Raw genomic sequence first — 16,867 nt, 5'->3', positions numbered from 1 at the left:
GTGTAACTGGTGATAGGTTGGAAATATTGTTCTTCAAATTTCCTTTTCACTCAACATTATCTGAGATTTGTGTCTTGGTATATAAAGTTAGTTTACTCCTCTTAATTGCCACATAGTTTTTTTGAAATTATAAAACAATTGCTATCTGGCATGGATAAATATCAATTGGTAAACATTTAGTTTTTTCCAGGTTTTCACTGTTATGAACGACACTGTAATCAACTTTCTTAAACATGGCTTTTCCCTGGTCTTTTACAGACATTTCCTGGCATTCAACCCAGAGTGGATCAGCAGGGTTGTAATGTGTACGCATTTTAAAATTTACTTGACATTTTCAATTTTCCAAATTTCTCCCCAAGCTAATTATACTTATTTATATTTCTGCCACCTCTTTGTGGCAGATTTTAATATTTAATATTGTTAGATTTATTTTTTGTTTATTTTAAATTAAATTGTTCTAATTGCTAACTGAGGTTAGGCATGTGTTCATATTTTCATCATTTGAGTTTCTTCCTTTGTGAATTGTTCATTTTTGCATATTTTTCCTTTTTGGTTTTGTTTTTATTTTTACCAAGGTTGATAACATACATAGACCAAATAATTCTACATGATTTATTATGAAAAAACAATCCACTCTAACACCCCAGCACCCAACTTCTCATGTCTCATTTCCCAGGGGTGGCCATTTTCAACTTTTAGCTGTTTCTTTGCCATTTATTCCCATCTTTCTATATACCAAGCTTATAATGATATTACTTGATTTCTCAACTTTAGCATTATCTGTCGAGTTCCCATAGTAGGAGGTAAAGTTCTCATGATAGAAGGCAAGAATTTAATTCTTCTGCCTCAAATAAACAAATGTAATTGCCACCCCCTCTCTCCCCATGTTCTCAATATGATTATATCATGATTTTTTTACATTTTTTTTATATAAATGCTACTCAAAACAGATGTGTAATATACCAGTTACATTTGCTTTCTTGTACAACTTTTTGCTTTTCCTTAAAGTTAATAATTATCCAGTATATTAGTTTCCTAGGCCTGTCATAACAAATTACTACAAACTAAGGGGTTTAAAAGAAGTTTATTCTCCCGTAGTTCTGGAAGTGAGAAACTGAAAATCAAGGTGTTGGATAGGCCATCCTCTCCATGAAGCCTCTAGGTAAGAATCCTTCCTTGCCTCTCCTAACTTCTGGGGGTTACCAGCAATCCTTGACCTTCCTTGGCTTGTGGCAGTGTAGCGCCCATCTCTGCCTTAGTCTTCACATGGCCTTCTTTCCTGTATGTCTTTGTATCTCCAAATCTTTCCTTATTAGGACACCAGTCATTAGATTTAGGGCCCTACCTATTCTAGTATGACCTCATTTTAACTTGATTATATTTGGAAAGATTCTATTTGCAGATAAGGGCATATACACAGAGGTGAGGGTGGGTGGATGGTTTAGGACCTCAACATGTCTTTTTGGGGAATATGATTCAACCCACAACACCTAGTGATAAGTACTTTTTCACTTGCATAGTTTTCTACATATCAAAGTTCAGCCTCAAAGTCTCTTCTAATTGTTTATCCTCTGCCTGCCCACCACCCCGCCCCACATATATTTAAAGACATTGAGAATACTGATTACTTCTATCTAATCTATTTAGGCACCAATATATGGCTCTGGGGTTCATTCCTTAGTTTTGCCTCTTCAGCTTCGTTCTCAGGTTAATCCTCCTTTTGGTACCTAGATGGCTGCATCTTTACAGCTTCATGCCACCAAATTCAGTGGAAGAGTCTTTTTCTCCAGTTGCTTGCACAGACAAGTCCTTATCATTCGCTCTTTCTTATTGGCTCTGAATAGGTCATGTGCTAATGATTGACTTGATCCTGTGACCAGGTAGATGACATGATCTCCCCCTGCCTCTCTTGGGACCCGGAGGGGGTGGGCCCACCACAACCAGAGAGCCAAAATGATCCACCAAAGCAAAACTGTGGTACTGATATAGATGCTGGGCAAAAAACATGAGCTGTCTACTACATGAAAGTTTTTCATATGTTTGGTAATTATTTGCCTTCAGTTTGTTATTGCATTTTGATTTTGTTTTTCAGTATTTTTTGCTATGCAGGTATTTTAAAATATTTATTAAATCTACTTTTAAAGTTTCTGATTCTTGCATTGTGCTTAGTAATGTCTTTCCCACTCTCTGCTCTTTATTTTCTGGTTTTAAAGTATAGACTTCACTATATTATTTGGATCTACCTTATTAGTTAGGTCGTTAGATCTTCTAGAATCTTATTTTATATCTTCTTGATTTTCTATGGCCTGAATGAAGTGATTTAATTGTTTATAATCGACGCAATCAAAAGTCTTTCATTATTAGCATGCTTCTGTCTACTTATATATTTTTTGGTAGTTTTTGAATTTTCATGATATACCAGTTGGGTCATTGATATTTATGATCAATACATCTTATTTGAGGATTATGTTTACTATAAAATGTCTTTGTCTTGCTTACTGCTTTTTGTTGTGAATTCAACCTTGCTTAAGATTAAGAACACAACACTGCTTTCTTTTTGTTTCCATTTTCTACTATGCCTTTGTCCTTTTTTCACTGTAATTTTTTCACCCTTAAACTTTGAAACACACACATGCGCACAAAGACATTATGTTCTCACGGTGTTCCCACTGATCAGCATCATATCCTCTCTTAATAAAGATAAAAATTTTAGCATGCTTTCACTTGTTTCTCCTAATGTCTCCCAACCCCATTTCCCATGTTGAGATCACCTGAGAATTTAGATGATACTTTTGATTTTTTTTAAAAACAGCTGACAGTGATTTTAATTTAATGACTCTACTGGCTCTCTGATCCACATATTTATGGTATCCCATGTTTTTTCCTAGGACTCATATTTAGCTGGAATACATCCTTTATTAATTATTACTGATGGTAATACCCCAAATATCTTTATTTTACTCTTCAACCTAAGAAGTAGTTTGTGTGTATAAAGAATTCTAGGTTGAGAATCATTTTCCCTTAGAATTTTGAAAATATTTCTCCAGTGTCTTCCTAACATCCAGTGCTGCTGATGAGATGTAGTGCCAATCTGAGTCTTATTCCTTTATAGAAAATTTAATTTTGGCCCTGGAAATGTATATTTTTGGTTTTCTGAAAGACTCAAGGTAGGAGATGCATATCCATAAGTAGATCTATATGTGTGATGGTTAATTTTATGTGTCAGCTTGGTTGAGCCATGGTGCCCAGAAACTTGGTGAAACTTTATTCTGGATGTTTCTGTGAGGGTGTTTTCAGATGAGATTAATATTTAAATCAGTTCACTTGTATTAAAGCAGATTGCTCTCCCCAGTGTGGGTGGGCTGACACCCAATCAGTTGAAGGTCTGAATAGAGTAAAAGACTGACCTCCCCAGAGCAAGAGGGAATTCTGCACCAGATAACCTTTGAACCTGCACTACCACATCAGTTCTTCTGGGGTCTCCAGCTTGCTGGACCACCTTGCATATCTTGGGACTTGTCAGCCTCTGTAATTGTGCAAGACAATGCCTTGAAATAGAACTCTTCCTATATATACACATCCTGGTTCTGTTTCTCTGGAGAACACTGACTAATACTATATGTGTATATATACTTTTCATTTTGTTAAATACTTGGTGGACTCTTTCAATGTGATCAGTCTTTCTTCCATCAGTTCTGGGAAGTGTATTTCTATGTTTTCTTTGATTTTCCCTCTCCTTCATTCTCTGTTCTTGTCTCCTGGAAATCCAGTCATATAGATGAAGATACACCTAGATGTCTTCAGGTCTTTTTATTTTTATTCTTTCAATCTGTCTTAGATTGGGCTACGTGAAATGGACTCTGAGGTGTGTGTACAGGAAGTTTATTGCCCAAGTTCTCTAAGAAACAATATCTGTTAGGGGGAGAGAGGCAAGGTAGGGAAAAGGGAGAAGTTGAGCCATGATGCAGTTGCAACCAAGGCCTCAGCTGACCTTACATGGAGCTCTGGAGCTGGGATGACCCTTCAGATTGTCCCAAATTCAAGCAAGGGGACTTGTGTGCCTTTGGGGAAAGGACATATAACCTTGGGCAGACAATTCTCTTTCCTAAGGGCAATTCCTGGAGAGAGACTTGGCTGTGAGCTGTCAGCAGCCAAAGGTGGTGGAGTGCCTTGGTCCCTAAGGGGGAATCTGGGTGACATACTACAGCACTCTCTACACCATCTCTGCCATTTTGAGGGAAATTTAGGCTTCCAGCTAACGTGTCCTCTCTTTAGTTGAACATATTCTGCTTTTTGCCTTCTCTAGTGAGATTTTTATTTGGTAAGCCTTTTTCTTCCTAGTATAGGGTTTTAAAAAATAATAATCTTTTGTTTCATGGAGGCAATATCTATTCTCATCCCTTTGAGATTTACTTTTTTTTGAAGTTTCCATTTGTTTGCTGTATAAATTCGAATTTGGTGAAGTTTCCTTTTTTCATTATGTTGTATGTTTCTCTTTCATGGTGTTTGTTTACCTCAGGTGTTTAATTTTCGGTTGCATGCTCATCTTTGTAGCTGAGGTTCTGTTAGCCTACGTATGAAAGCAGTATGCATACCACAGTTAGCCTCCAGGGATTTTGAGAAGATGAGGAGTTGTGCTGCCAGGCAGAGCATACCAGTAACTTCTCTTAAGGAAGTGGAGCTCCCTGTTTCTCTTAAGCATGGCCTCTGGCCCAACACTCATATCCAGTACTCCAGTCTGTGTCTGTTATCTACTCAACAGAGGGAGTTAGAGGGGAGTTAGAAATCGCCTGCCTACTGCTCTGATATTGATGGAATCAGCCACCCTGGTGGTTGCTCCAGGATTCCCTCCAACTCCTTGTGTCCACAACCTGTACACTTGGCGTTCTCTGGTCACTCCTGACTTTCCTCTGGCAGTCACGTGCTTCCTGCTCCCTTTTTAGGATGAGTGGGACACTGTATCACCTCACTCCCTGTATCCTTTCCATCTTCCTTATAGTAAGTCTTCCTGGATTATTGAGGCTGCAACCCTCAAAAACTACATTTTTTAGATTCCCCTGAAGCTCCAGTTTTAGATGTGATTTAAATCCCACCAATCATTTACAACCACGTAAGTTTTGGAAGGAAGAGTGGAACACTCTGATGTAGAGGCTGACTTCTTGCCTGTGTTATTTCTGCTGGCAAGCTGAGTTGTAGAGGAGTTTGATTTTTTTGCAACAACTGTGACAGGATTCTCAGTGTTAGGCCTCTAGCTTCATGGGTATCGAGAGGCAGAGCACAGTTCCTTCATTTTGCAGCTGTGGATGGGGGTGTATGTGATTTGAGTCTGCAGTTAGCAGCTGCAGCAGCTGATTCCTGATTCCATGGTTTCCTGACTGTGGCAGGGCCAGTAGCTCAGTTCTGTAATGTGCCTTTAGGAGGTGTTCCTGGAAGTTCAGTTCAGAGCTGATCTTCTTTAAACCTTTCAATGATTATAATACCCATTGGATATCGTATTTTAAAAATTCCTTTTAGCTTGAACTAATTAGAGTAGATCCTATGGTATGCAACAAAACCCTCACTGATACATGGGGATTCCCTGCATTTTCTGGTATGTTGTGATAATACCTTCTTATTTCAGAGATGTTTTACATTTGTTATTTTAAGGATATTTGGTTCCATCATTACTGGTGGTATTGGTGGTATGGTAGTAAAATCAAATGCTTAGTCAGGCATTTTGATTTCATCTTCCTAGTGAGAATTCTTTTTTCTCAGCGGCAATGGAGTCTAATACCATATTGCAACAAGGTATATTTCTACTCTTAAAAAGGCTTTGGTATAAGCCTCTTACATAAGAGAGAATATCTTCTCTTTTTTTCTGGCAAGATATATTTAGCTGGTTCTTGTCTCATCTTAGCCTGGCTTGCATTTTAATAGTAACCACAAGTTGCAGCTGGCTCTCTTCATGACATCCAAGAGTGGAACCAACCTTGATTAGTTTCCAAGTCTCCTCTTGGTGTAAGGGGGTTATGTAGATTATTTAAGTTAATTCCACTATAGTTTAGTAGTTAGTGAAATAACACATGAGTCAAAGATAGATCATTTTTAGTGCATCTTCAAGAATGACTCTAAATCTTTCCAACAAAAGAATTCTTTTCAAAAATTTTTGTTTGTTTGTTTTCATAAAGCATCAACCTTTCAGGGTTGTTCACTACACTTAAAACACTATGACACAGACTGGGAGAAAATATTTGCAAAAGACACTTAAAGTACTGTTATCCAAGATATACAAAGAACACTCAAAACTCAAGGATAAGAAAACAAACAACCTAATTAAAAGCTGAGCAAAAGATCTGAACAGACACCTCACCAAAGAAGACATACAGATTGTAAGTAAGTATAGTTAGGAAATCTCAAATTAAAACAATGAGATATGAGTATACACCTATTAGAATCGCCAAAATCCAAAACACTGATAACACCAAATGCTGGTAAAGATGTGGAGCAATAAGAACTCTCATACGTTGCTGGTGGGAATGCAAAATGGTACAGCTACTTTGGAAGACAGTTTTGTGGTTTCTTACAAAACTAAACATACTCTTACCATATGATCCAGCAATCCTTGATATTTATCCAAAGGAATGGAGAACTTAAATCCAAACAAAAGCAGCTTTATTCATAATTGCCCACATTTGGAAGCAACCAAGATGTCCTTCAGTAGGTGAGTGGATATATAAACTGTGATACGTCACAGACAATGAAATATTATTCAGCTCTCGAAAGAAATGAACTATCAAGCCATGAAAAGACATGGAGGAAAGTTAAATGTATATTTTGAAGGGAAAGAAGCCAAACTGAAAAGGTGATATATGGTATGATTCTAACTATATGACATTCTGGAAAAGGACAAACTATAGAAACAGTAAAAATATCAGTGGTTGCCAGGGTTTAGTGGGGAAGGAGGGTGAACAGACAGAGGCTAGAGGATTTTTAGGGCAGTGAAACTATTCTGTATGATACAAAATGGTGGATACATGGCATTATACATTCATCAAAGCCCATAGCATGTGCAACACTAAGACTGAAGCCTAATTGTAAACTATGGACTTTGGGTGATAATAATGTGTCAGTGAAGGTTCATCGATTGTAGCAAATATCTTGCTTTGGTGGGGGATGTTGATTGTGGGCAGGCAGTATGTGTGTAGGGGAAGGGGGTGTATTTAAACTCTGTACTTTCCATTCAATTTTGCTGTGAATCTAAAATAGCTGTAAAAAACAAACTATGACACACTAAAATATATATATTTGTTATTGGTTAGATTTAGAAGTATAATTTTAAATATTTTAATGAAAATTACAGTTAAATGTGGAGTCAAAGATAAGCATGTTTTAGTTAATGAAATGCCTTCTATTATTATTACTATTATCATAATTATTATTGACTTAAAAATCCTCAGTAGACCTTATAAATTTAGTGATCAATGATGTTCATATTGAAAAATACATATATATATATACTTGACAGAATTGGTTTTTGTTCTTCTGACCTTGCTGTTGTTAATATTCTCATGGTATAAAAATCTCAGTTAAAAATGTTAAAAAGAATCTCTCCAATACTACACAGCCAGCACAGTAAGCGGTATGGTTACCTGCCAGTACAGCTCTTTTTGCATCAGCCAGTTGAACTGTTAAGATGGTTACTCATCCACTGGATAATTTCACAACCCTCTTCTTAAACTTGGTTGCTTTGGACACATTCTACCCTGGAAACAAAATCTAGGCTCCATAATACATTCAGAAATAGTACACTCATGTCTCTTTTCCAGCTGGTGCTGGTAGGGTTGACACATTTACTTCTGCACCATAGGAACGGCTGCTAGAAAAGCTCAAGTGTGCATTCAATTCCATTACTTTGGCACAATGCAAAGTCACGTAGAAGAGGGAGACTCTCTCAGCCTCTCTATATTGGAAAATTAATTCTTTTAAGTGCTTTAAAAAATCTCTACATGTGCTCAGATCTTATGAACTTAGGATCAGCAATGACCTCATCACCTTCAGCTGGTCTAAAAGTTATCTTTGGCTGCTGTGTACTTTATGAAATCTTGTTAATTATGACTGTTTTTCCTAGTTATAAGTCCTTCTGGGTAAATTTTTATAAAACATTCATTTTTATCACTTACATAACCACATAAAATATTTTCATTGGTGTCAAAATGTCATGTTATTGCCAAACAGATTCCATTTCAATTTCTAGAAATTATTGGAAAGTTAATATTCACATTTTAATGGCACCCTTGCTGTAGTCTTAAGTCATGTTTTCCTGAAATTCCCAACAGAAGTCATCATTACATTGTGTTTATACAGGATAAAGCACAGAAATAGACAACATTTCCAGTTAATCTCTGTGGTTAATGATTACCCTTTTCCTTTTTTTTAAAAAAAGACAAATCATGAATAAAATTCAGGGTCTTTTTGAAACTGAGTTTTCATGAAAATGATCATCGTGGATACTCATCATTCACTTCTGTTTTCTGCACAGTGATATTTTAGTTTAGGAATCATAAACTGAATCTTTCCCCTGGCTTATGAAACTTTACCCTATCCATTTCTATTTAAAGTGAGGTTAGGTAAGAAAGTCATATTCCTACCTAGGCTTTTGGTTTCTCTGTAGAGATGTCAATTCAAGAAAACTCAATCTCGACATTGTTACCGAGTCCCAAGCTCGTACAGCTCGCTGCATGACAAGCCAATAAATCTAGAGAAGAGTTCAGGAATAGCAGCTTTATTCAGAAAGCCATCAGTCTGAGAAGATGGTGGACTAGTGTCCCAAAGAACCATCTTACTTGAGTTAGAATTCAGGCTTCTTTTATACTAAAAGGGAGGGGGTGTGACTGATTGTTGCAAACTTCTTGGTGCTGTAATTCTTTGTTCTTGTGGTTGTCCACGGTAGGTCTGGTCACAATGTTCCTATAAACCTCCAGCAAGACAAATTATTCTTTGTTCTGCAACTTTTTTTCTCTATATGAATGGAAAAGTGTTATACATCGTCCCCTACATATGAACCATCAAGTTGTGAACTTTCAAAGATGCGAACCTGCGTTCCCATGTCCAATCATGTAAATTAGTTCACATGTCTGGAGTACATTGTCACGTGCGTGCATCCTCTACAAGTGGTTGTGCTTTTGTGTACTTTACAGTACTGTGTGGAGTACAGTAGTACAGTATCTTTATTTCAAGCCCAGGATGTGAGTGAAATTGCAGCTTGCCTTCCATCCCCTATTGCTGACAATCCTTCAGCTCTACCATCTCCCACCTCCTCTCCCTGCTCCAGTCAGTAAGTCTTCTTGCCTGTTCACTCGATGCCAGCCCCTGTATGCCAGCTGTTGTACTGTACTACTGTACTTTTCAAGGTACTGTACTGTAAGATTAAAAATGTTTTCTTCATTTTTTGTGTTTGTTTTTTATGTATTATTTGTGTGAAAAGTGTTATAAACCTATTACAGTACAGTACTATATAGCCGATTGTGTGAGTTGGGTACCTAGGCTAACTTTGTTGGACTTACAAACAAATTGGTCTTACGAATGTGCTATGAGAATGGAACTCGTTCATATGTAGGGGACTTACTGTACCTTTAAAGGTTAGAGCCTTGAGAATGAGCTATCCTGTATATTTCAGGCTATAGGCAACTTTCTTTTACAAAAGGTGCAGAGCCAGCATGACTAAGCACAGGCAACAGAGCACAAAGATTAGAGCTAAAGGAATACATCCAATATGGAGTCAGGTTTGTTCTTCTCTGTTACAACCTCATTTCAAGAATGTAATTGTTTAACTGCAAAGCTACACTTTTGGGTAGAAAACACCCTTTGGAGGTTGCACATTGAAGCCATGTTTAGAGATCTGGAGAAATGAGCTTTTAGCAGTAATCACATTTACTTTGTCCCCAGTCTGGAAGAAGTCCCCACGAGAGCTGGAGGATGACTGAAGAGCTGACTTTGATTGTGGTTGCCAGAACATGTACCGTCACTCTGAGACTTTTCTTTGCCTGGATCTTGCACATCCCCTCCTATGGACCAAATTGTGGTGCCCCCTCCCCACAATTCTTATGTAGAAGCCATAATCCCCAATGTGATGGTATTTGGAGGTGGGGCCTTTGGGTGATAATTGGGCTTAGATGAGGTCATGAGAGGGCAGGCCTTCATGATGGGATTAATGTCCTTGTAAGGAGAGACATCAGAGAGTTTGCTGTCTCTCTTTCTCCCTGCCATGTGAGTACCTCGTGAGACGGCAGCCATCACAAGCCAGGAAAAAGGCTCTCACCAGAACTCAACCATGCTGGCACCCTGATCTCAGACATCCAGCCTCCAAAACTCCGAGAAATACGTTGTTTAAGGCCTCTTAGTCAGTGATATTTTGTTATGGTAGCCCTAGCTTACTAATATGTCCCCCAAGGACAAGATACTTGGAGCCAGAGCACACACAAAGGGTCTGGTGGGGAATTCAGGTGGTGTTCCAGGCAGTTCAGGAACACATGTTTTACACTTTCAATTACTGCCTCTTTCAGTGTATAAATAGAACCTCAGAAGATGGTTAAGCTGAAGAGAGAGCCTTAAGAGGACAGCATTCCAGCAGGATCAATTAACAGTTTGTAAGTAAAATTATCATTTTTGCCTATACTGATTGCTAATGAAATTCTTAAAGTAGTTGTTATTCTTAAGAAAGTTGAATTGATAGTTTAAGTTATGGAATGTTCTGAGCTGGGCCCTATGCCTTCCTCATATTATTCTCATTAAATATTTGTTGTTTTGATTAAAAATGTTTTCTACTTCATGGCATAAATTTAGCAAAGAACAGGAGGCCTATTCAGGAACTTTATTACATTCTTGTGAGAGAGTATACCTTTATGGCTCACTTATACTAGAAGTGGCACTAATTACTTGGGAATGTGAGTGAAAATTTGCCCTGGCAAATTTGGAAAAGCAGCTTAAAATAGCTCATATAGGGACTTCCCTGGTGGTGCTGTGGTTAAGAATCTGCCTGCCAAAGCAGGGGACACGGGTTCGAGCCCTGGTCCGGGAAGATCCCACATGACGCAGAGCAACTAAGCCCATGCGCCAAAACTACAGAGCCTGCTCTCTAGAGCTCGTGAGCCACAACTACTGTGCCTGCATGCCACAACTATTGAAGCCCACGCGCCTAGAGCCCATGCTCCGCAACAAGGGACACCACCGCGGTGAGAAGCCTGCGCACCGCAATGAAGAGTAGCCCCCGCTCACTGCAACTGGAGAAAGCCCGCGCGCAGCAACAAAGACCCAATGCAGCCAAAAAAAAGAAAAAAAAATAGCTCATATACACATGGAGTTTTTCTCTACAGTCTTGACTCAGGCACTTATTATCTTGACTTTCTGTAAGTCATCAGAGCATAAATGTAAATTACTTCTGTTTTCCCCCAGTTTTACTGAGATGTAATTGCCATATAACATTGTATAATTTTAAGATGTACAACATAATGATCTGATATATGTGTATATTGGGAAATGATCACCACAATAAATGTAGTTAACATTCATCACCTCACATAGTCACACATTTTTTTCTTGTGATGAGAACTTTTAAAATCTACTCTCTTGGCAACTTCCAAATATACACTACAGCATTGTTATCTATAGTCATCATGTTGTACATTACATCCCAGAACTTAAATGCCTGGCATTTGTTTTTAATAAGTAGGATTTGGCAGTTTTTAGAAGTAATTTAAGGTGGAAGTTTGCACCTTTTGACCTTTTGTACCTTTTAAATTGGGTGAAGGTGATCAAAAAGTACAAGCTTCCAGCTTAAATTACTTCTAGAAACTGCCAAATCCTACTAATCAAAAACAAATGCTGAGCACATGTCTAATATTTATTGTACTACATATTTATGCTTTTGAAATATTGCTTGAAACAGCTATCTAGGACATAGCTAGTTTTTGTCACATGTAGATCTATGTCATAACTAAATGTGTTGTGACAGAATTTTCCCTGTAGGCCAGAGTTGCATATATTCAATCGTGGTGGACAGAATAATGGTCCCCCAAAGATGTCCACATCCTAATCCCCAGAATCTGTGACAGTTTTAACTTACCTGGCGAAAGGGAACTTTACATATGTGATTAAATGAATGATCTTGCGATAGGGAGATTATCCAAGTGGGCTCAATGTAATCATAAGGCTCCTTCTAAGAGGGAGGGAGCAGAGTCAGAGTAAGAGTAGGAAATGTGGTGATGGATGTAGCAGTCAGATTGAGAGAGAGAGATTTGAAGATGCTGGTTTTGAAGATGGAAGAAGAGAACAAACCAAGGAACATATGTGGCCTCTAGAAGCTGGGAATGGCCAGGAGATGGATTCTCCCCCAGAGCCTCCAGAAGGAAGGCTGCCAACCCATTTTAAACTTCTGATCTCCTGAATTATAAGATAATAGATTTGTGTTGTTTTAAGCCACTAAGTTTGTGGTAATTTGTTATAGCCGCAATAGGGAAATAATACATCAATTACCACTGATTTAATTTTCTTAACGTGGTACAACTAATATCAATTAAAAACAGTTTAAACTTTAGACCCTATTTCGAACCTCTAAAGACACAAGCATGGCGGATGTAAAAGACAGGCTAAGTTAAAGTTCTAACATGTACTGGCCCCCAGTTGAAAGCTGGGGGAGATGGTAGTGGGTATAGTGTGCAGTCCTTTAATATCCAGCACGCTTAGACCTGCACCGTCTACCCACCTGGGGCTACTGAGCCCTGAAAATTCAGCCAGTGTGAAATGAAACGTGCTGCAAGTGTAAAATACACCATGAATTGTAAAAAGACTGTAAAATATTTCATTAATAATTTAAAAATATTGATCAGATGTTGAAACATTACTGTTTTGAACATATTAGGTAAAATATAGTATTAAATTTCAATTTCTTTTTACTTTTTGATTGGGAAATGAAAACATTTTCATTACATATATATGGGTGAGTCATATGTTTTTATTGGATAGTGCTGCTGTAAACAGGTAATGCTATTAATGATGTAATTAACAAGATATAGATTATTTACATGCCGATTAATGTATTATTGAGTAATGAATATGCAAATGCAGTCGAGAGTTAATAGGTTTATTTATATACATTTAATACGTTTTACAATTAATATCTCCATTTTTTATAGTCACATTCTCCTAGAGTCTGATCTCCATAATCAGATTCGACATTTGGGATACATATGCCTTTTTACCTGCAGGCAGTAACGATAGTTTTGAATCACTTAGATTTTTTTGTCTTCTCCCAAAGACCCCATGGACATCGTATCTTTCTTTTTCTGAAGAAATAGAATTTCTTTTGAAATCCAGTCAATGTTTCATAAAGGCATCTAGCCAGTGTAATTTCCTGGACCAGATTAATGTTTGTAGGATCAAGGAATCTTAGGAAACTAAACAGAATCTGTAAGCAATTATATTTTGGGTGATGATTACCTTAGAGTTCAGTGAAGAAAAAACTATACATGTGTGTGTTAAGAATATATATGTAATGTATATCAATGCATATATTATGTATATATACATAATTATGCATAAAGAATACATGTTATATGTACATGTATATGTGTTATGTATATATATCAGCACATATATATTATGTAATATACATATATTATGTGTATATATATATACATTATATATACACACACATATTCCTAATACACATACATATATAGTTATATAAATGCAAAAGCAAAGTGATGAATATTTGATAAAAGGCAAAGACTTTGCCTTCTGGGCACTCCATGACATTTTGGGGGTGCCAAATATCACCTAGGACAAGATGTTCATGGTTTGACCCTCAACCTGAGCAAATCTATGTATTAAGGAAATTTATACAAACATTACAATTTCAGTAAGTGAGTAAATGTTATAAATGATTCTTAGTGGGTGGATTTCTCCTTAAATTACTTGGATCATCCTTCCCTACCTCCAGTTCTCCCCTGTATTTTGTAGGGGCTACCACACCCAGTATCTCCTGCTTGGTGTGAGTATTGACCATCTAAAGGGGTCTGTAATGAAATGGTAACCTTTGAAGAGGTTTCCCCACTTTCTGATAATATCCCTGTGTACACTTATCATTGTGGTATATGTTCAGGAAGTAGGGAAGGCTTTTCAAGGAATACTTGGATTGGATGGAAGTCAGCTACCAGAGGCTAACATCCAACTGAAATTCTATCGGCAAAAGGTCTTGTTTCTTTCCTAGTGAAAAGTGGAACGTATATTTCTTGGCTTGCCAAGAGTATAAAAACATCTCATTCATTAACAGAACTTAGCTTTCATGTTTTAAATAAATAATTCTCCTGATTTCTTAGATAACACACCAATTAGATATAAATGCACTTATGAAGAACCTGGTGCAAGGGGTTATCCCAAATAGCACTTCAAGTCTAAGTGCCCTTGGTTAATGTTGTCAAGGCATGAGGCTGAGTGAGGACACGGCAAGTTTACCTGCCTTGGGGCATTTCTGAGACCAGCTGGCTCTCCTAGAGCCATAAAACTTTTTACTATTTTTTCTGCATATATTATGCCATGGAACTGTGTGACCTTCTGGGACTTCTGCTGCTTGTAAAAAGGCCCAACATTTTTGTTGGCTGAAGTGCAGGGTGAGAATTGCTCATCATCCTTGCAGAGCAACAGGAGACCTCTTTCGGGGCTCATTGGTTAACCTGCACGGGAGGGCAGTTAATGAGCCAATGAGGGAAATGTTAACATTAAATTAAAATATGTGAAGAAGGTTCCTATGAGCATCAGAAGAGCTAGATGCAGTAGGGGCATTGAGAGTCAGAATTCAGGGAAAGAACAAAGTGTTTTGTTCTTTTCTAAGGCATGCAGAGCTCATTATTCTTAATGGAAATGAAATTTACAGGGCTGAGTGCCTTGAATAAGTCAGAGGTTGGAAACCCTTTGACTCAACTTTATTGGCCAAAAAATTTCTCTAAAGAGAAGCTTGCTTGACCTACTGTGAGAATATTTATTACTTTCATAAATAATCAATACACATATTTCTACATATAGTTTCATCACATTTGGAAAAACTTCTTATTGGTATAGAAGGTATAGATGAATTAAAACCAAATGCCCAAAATGCCCATATTCTCCCAGAGAATATGGAATTGGCCTTAGAAGAATGTGATCTTTGGGCTGATAGATAAAGCATGGTGCTAGATGTCTCTTTCTGGTATGTCCTACTGAATTCTTAAGATTCTCAACGGTTATCATTGAGCCAGTCCGATCAGCCCAAAGAATGACAAGGCAGTATAATGCAGCAAATAAATTAGGCCTTGAAATCAGCAAACCAGGTGCCAAATCCCTACTAATTTCCGTCTTATTTAACATAGCAGAATTTAGTAGTATACAGTATAACAAAATAGTTTACTATTCTACCCAATAGACTTTATTCTACTAAATAGAATTCTATTCTACTAAATAGAATTTAGTAGTATATAGTATACTAAAATAATTGTGCAGAGTTTTATTCAGCTCTTTTGGTTGTAAAGACTAGAGAGTCATCTATTCCAATAATTAAAAAAGTTTTAATGTAGCAGTATACGTATATTGTTTAGAAAAATGGTCTCTCAGAAACCCAAGCACAGGGTTCACAGTAGAAAAATCTCTATAGAAAATGGAACAGGAACTGGGAAATAATTTGGAACCTAACACAAGCCTGGGATCCTCAGAAGTTGGGGTCTGTTCATTTCGATCTGGGTGCCTAAGTGTTTTTTTTGGCTCCGGCTCCCTCTGCCCAGATGGAGCACCCATGGCTTTCATTTGCATTGTGAACGCATCTCCTTTCACAGGCTATGGAACTGGTGTGGTAATCTGCTGGGGGCTGCACTTCTGGTGTGGGTAAGTGGGGGCTGGGACCACAGCTGGGACCAGTGACCCAGGATGCACAGGACAGTTATGTGGGCACTGCCATGGCCATCGTCTGCCAAGGCCCAGGAACTGCCTAGGGAGCACAGCCATGGGGAGGAGGCTGTGGACCTTCAGCAGGCCCCACCTGCCTGGCCAGAACCGGTACCCCAGCTCCTGATGTATTTTGTTGGGTGCCCAACTTTAATATGAAGACACCATGTGTCCATATGAAGACACTGTACATCCAGTACCTTCTCTATGGCTACCAAATGACCTACTTTTTCTGTATTTCACTACTCAGATTCCTAGAACAGGCATTCTGGTCTGGATAAGCATTTACTGGCCAGGCCACATTGTAGTCCAACGACAAGACTATGGATTGGCCAGCCATAGGACAGGTCTTTGCCCCAAACTTGGGTGGTAATTAAGGGACTATCCCTTTAGCAGGGAGAATGGGTGGATATCTTACTTTTGCTGGAGTTGTTGGTATAACTGGCACAATGACTATGTCTGATGGTTCCTGGGAGATTATTATGGTTGGATTTGATCTACATGCCATCCTGTTTTCTGATTACATTTCTCCACCATCACTGGGGCACAGGTGGAAATAAGGCAAAGGCCTTTATTTGAGAACACATCTTCTGAATGTCCATTCAGTGAAACTCAGAGACCGTCTCTAGGTAAGACTCAACTTTTTAAACTATTCACTTCACAAATGTAAAGCATAGAGGTTTTCCTACAGGGAAGTGACAGAGCAGAGCTAACCCTGGGCAAAAGGGTCAAGAGGGCAATAAAGTTTTGTTATCAGGAACTTTCTTTCTTCTCCAACCCAGAGCCATTTTATACCCCAGTACGTTAAAGGCAGCTGTAGTTTGGTAAGAAGAGGATGTGACTTGGAATCAGAAGATACCCTTAAATCACACCTTTGACCCATATCCTGTGCCTTGGGTAAATAAACGAGCTTCTCTGA

General features: G+C 38.1%; 1 long non-coding RNA gene across 1 annotated transcript in view; it reads left to right on the top strand.

The window, feature by feature from the left end:
* The window catches only part of LOC132364929 (uncharacterized), a 212,852-nt gene that overhangs the window by 1,611 nt on the left and 194,374 nt on the right, over positions 1 to 16,867 (top strand). The window contains exons 2-3 of the long non-coding RNA XR_009502961.1: positions 1,099 to 1,162; positions 10,542 to 10,625. This is a non-coding gene — a long non-coding RNA (uncharacterized LOC132364929). The remainder of the gene's footprint in view (positions 1 to 1,098; positions 1,163 to 10,541; positions 10,626 to 16,867) is intronic.

Source organism: Balaenoptera ricei, chromosome 4, assembly GCF_028023285.1.
Source record: "Balaenoptera ricei isolate mBalRic1 chromosome 4, mBalRic1.hap2, whole genome shotgun sequence".
NCBI lineage: Eukaryota > Metazoa > Chordata > Mammalia > Artiodactyla > Balaenopteridae > Balaenoptera > Balaenoptera ricei.
The sequence above is the reverse complement of the archived record's forward strand: the minus strand, read 5'-3'. Positions and strand labels throughout refer to the sequence as shown.